The sequence below is a fragment of the Nothoprocta perdicaria genome, unplaced genomic scaffold, assembly GCF_003342845.1.
Source record: "Nothoprocta perdicaria isolate Ctin4 unplaced genomic scaffold, notPer1 scaffold_117, whole genome shotgun sequence".
Classification (NCBI taxonomy): domain Eukaryota; kingdom Metazoa; phylum Chordata; class Aves; order Tinamiformes; family Tinamidae; genus Nothoprocta; species Nothoprocta perdicaria.
Genome location: NW_020454283.1, coordinates 1163036 through 1165941, shown reverse-complemented (window position 1 = coordinate 1165941; position 2906 = coordinate 1163036). Strand labels below are relative to the sequence as shown.

Below are 2906 nucleotides of genomic sequence, written 5' to 3'. Positions count from 1 at the left end.
AATGGGAGGGGGGGAAAAGGAGAAAGAGGGGGAAAAAACAGGAAGGGGGAAAAAAATGGGGAAAAATAAAGAAAAAGAAAAGGGGGAGAAGAGAGAGGGGAGAAAAAAAGATTTAAAAAAAATAGAAAAAAAAAAAAAAAGGAGAGGAAATGCAGGGAGGCGGCCAGTGGATGAATGTGATGGGATGGGAACCATGCAGCCACAGGACCCATAGGGATCCAGTATTTACTTAGGATGCTGCATCCTATTGGGAATTTCCCCCCTGTGAAGCCCAGGAGGGTCGGGACTGGCCAGGCCACTGCTCTGAGGCTTGGCTGGGCTGCAAAACCCAAACTGCACCCAAAGAAACTGCATCTGCCCCGACAGGATGGACCAGCCCGGCAAAACCTCGAAACCTCAGCATTCCCTGGTGAAACCTGGAGCTTTCCCAGACTTACCGGCTTGCTTAAGGCTGCCCTGCCTCGAGAGACAGCACATTTGCATGCATGGCACTACAAGCACTGGCGTGCGATTAGAGAGAGCCCTTGCCTGCAAAAAGCATGGCCTGCACGCATGGGCATGGGCACATCCATCTTTTCCATATCAGGATGGGATGGGATGGGATGGGATGGGATGGGATGGGATGGGATGGGATGGGATGGGGCCAATGCCCTCGGCCAGCACTGGCCAGCACGTTGAGGGGGCTGCACCGGCTCCCACTGCGGGGCTTGCAGATGCAAGAGATCCGGCTGAGCCCGTTCGGCTCGTTCTGCACTCCTGATACATGCTGGATATTGAGCCCAGTGTGGAAAGATATATATGTGTTTTAACGTTAATCCCCTTCTCCCTATATTACCTTCCTTTTGCAAACTTGGCTTTTGCACCCCATGCGTTTGCACACCTGGCTTTTGCACCCCATGCGTTTGCACACCTGGCTTTTGCACCCCCTTGCTGCTGCATCCAAAAAATTGCAATCCCCCCTTCTCTTGCTTTTGCAGCCCTCCCGCCCATGCAAAAGCCGCCCCAAGAAGTTAAAGGGGTCTGAAATGCACAGTGTGGCCCACAGGCCTCTGCAAAGGTCTTTTCAGACCCCGATCCAATGCAAGAGCAACTTTTTTTTTTTCCTTTTGGGGTTAAAAAGCGCTAAAAAGGAGCATTTCCACAGTGCCTGACAACCATTTTTTAGTGCAAAATGCCTCCCTATGAAAGGACAAAAAAGCAATAAAATAAAATGCAAGATGTTATCTCCCCCGGGTGTATCCGCTGGGCCCTTTCTCATCCCAAACCCCTTGGAAAAATATACCCCCTTTCTGATGCCTCCTTGCAACCCAGATCCTGAGCCCGCCCACGCTCCAAGGCCTTTCCAGGTGAAAAGACAGCAGCGGCAGCCAGGAGCCAACAGGCCCAACCGGTTCCTGCCCTCCCAGATCACCTCACCGGGTGGAAAACCAGTGAAAAACCAGTGAAAAACCAGTGAAAAACCAGTGAAAAACCCTGCACTGATGCGCCCCGGGGTGTCTTAGTGCAGGAAAGCGGGGTGGGGGGAAAAATAACCTTCCTCATCCTCAGCCCTGAGGTCCGCTGGTGCTTTGCAGCCAAGCTCCACTTTGTCTTTTTTCCATTTTCTTTAAATAGTGCTGAAATGTCCTGGGCTAAAATGCAGAGCGCTGGTGCCAAAGCTGCCCCGCCACAAAGCCCTGCCAATTGCAGCAAATTCTGCTGCCCTCCAGCATGGTGAAATGGGCTGTATCCATGTGGTGACATGTCCTGGGGTGGCGTAGTCCCCAAGCTGTCCCCTATTTGGTGCTGGTGCCCCAGGGAACAGCCGTGATGAAGACACCGTGCGGGGCCAGGCCCGAGTTTCAGCAAAATAAAAAGTTTATTTGCAAGAAGGAGGGTTTTTCTTCTCTGCAAAAGAAAATTCTCCTTGCAGGACCCTTCCTGAGTGCATCTTTTCTCCTGTATAACATATTCCTACAAGCCCCTTCCCGAGTGCATTTCCTGACCCTTCCCTTACAGAAACGTCCTCCTTGCAGGATGCTTCTTGCGTGTACCTTTCCCCTTGCAAAATAAACTCTCGTTGCAGGACTCCTCTTGGGGGCATCTTCTCTTCTACAAATTCATTCTCTTCTCAAGACCCTTCCTAGGAGCATCTTTCATCTGCAGGAATGTTCTCCTTGCAAGACACTTCTTGCAGGCATCTTTCCTCCTGCAAATGCAATCTCCATGCAACACCCCTCTTGCAAGCATCTTCCCATTCCACAAAAGAAAACTATTCTCCAAGCACAACCCTTCTCGTGTGCATCTTTCCTCCTGCAAAAATGTTCCTCTAAAATCCTTCTAGAGCGCATCTTTCCCATCTTGCAAAAGTATTCTCCATGCAAGACCCTTTTTGTGGGCATTTTCCCCTTGCAAAATCAGCTCTTTGTTGTGGGACTCCTCTTGAGCTCATCTTTTCTCCCGCAAAAACACAATCTTCTTGCAAGACCCCTCCTGAGAGCATTTCCCCGTCCTGCAAAAATATTCTCCTTGCAAGACCCTTCTCACATGCACTTTTTTTKTTGTTGTTTTATTTGGTTCCCTGCAAAATAAAATCCCCTCGCAGGACCCGCTTGCGAGTACCTTGCAAAACTGAAAAATCCCTCCTTGCAAGAAGGAAAATCCCTTTCCGTCCAGACCATCTTCTTCCCCCCGCCAGAGTCTTCCCGGCCTAAAGATGGAGCTGTGCAGTTCGCAGCTGCTTCCTGCGCCTTCGCTCTTTATTTCATTTTTTTTTTCTCCTTCTTTCTCCCCTCTTTCCTGCCCGTACATGTGTTTCTGTTTTGCATTTGTGCTGGCGGCTCGTATTTACATTTGAAGCGCATCTGGTGGGTGGGCGCTAGGGGAGGAAAAGGAAGGAAAGAAAGAAAGAACGAGCCCCCCCCCCC

The 2906-nt window shown here is 50.4% G+C and overlaps 1 protein-coding gene across 1 annotated transcript in view; it reads left to right on the top strand.

The window, feature by feature from the left end:
• Positions 1-2906, top strand: part of RCC2 (regulator of chromosome condensation 2) — a 13101-nt gene that overhangs the window by 1158 nt on the left and 9037 nt on the right. The window lies entirely within an intron of this gene.